The sequence below is a fragment of the Arachis duranensis genome, chromosome 5, assembly GCF_000817695.3.
Source record: "Arachis duranensis cultivar V14167 chromosome 5, aradu.V14167.gnm2.J7QH, whole genome shotgun sequence".
Lineage (NCBI taxonomy): Eukaryota > Viridiplantae > Streptophyta > Magnoliopsida > Fabales > Fabaceae > Arachis > Arachis duranensis.
This window is the reverse complement of record NC_029776.3, coordinates 37,919,381-37,920,026: the sequence shown is the minus strand read 5'-3', so window position 1 is coordinate 37,920,026 and position 646 is coordinate 37,919,381.

Genomic DNA, 646 nt, shown 5'->3' with positions numbered 1-646 from the left:
CTTTTCAAAATCTTTTCAAAATCAAATCTTTTTCAAATCATATCTTTTCAATCAAATCTTTTTCAAAATCAATTTCTTTCTATTTTCAAAAATACTTGCTATCAATTAATGATTTGATTCAACATTTCAAGTATGTTGCCTTTTCTGTTGAGAAAGGTTTAATGTTTGAATCATATCTTTTCTTGATTGCCAAGTCATTAATTTTTAAAATAAAATCTTTTTTAAAATGTTTTTCAAATCATATCTTCTCAATCACATCTTTTTAAGATCAATCATATCTTCTTAACCACATCTTTTTCAAAATAGTTTTCAATCAAATCTTTTTGATTTCTAATTTCAAAATCTTTTTCAAAAAATCACTTTACTTCTTTCTCAATCATGGTTTTCGAAAATCAATTAGTGTTTTTCAAAATGTTTTCAAAATCTTTTACTTGATTTTCGAAAATTACTTCCCCTCTTCTCACATCCTTCTATTTATAGACTAACACTATTCCTTAATGCAAAATTCGAACTCCATCTTCTTTGATAAGTTCGAATTTTCTACTTCTGCCTTCTATTTTTCTTATCCTCTGACACCTCAAGGAATCTCCATACTGTGACATAGAGGATTCCACATTTTCTTGTTCTCTTCTCTTTCTTATGAGCA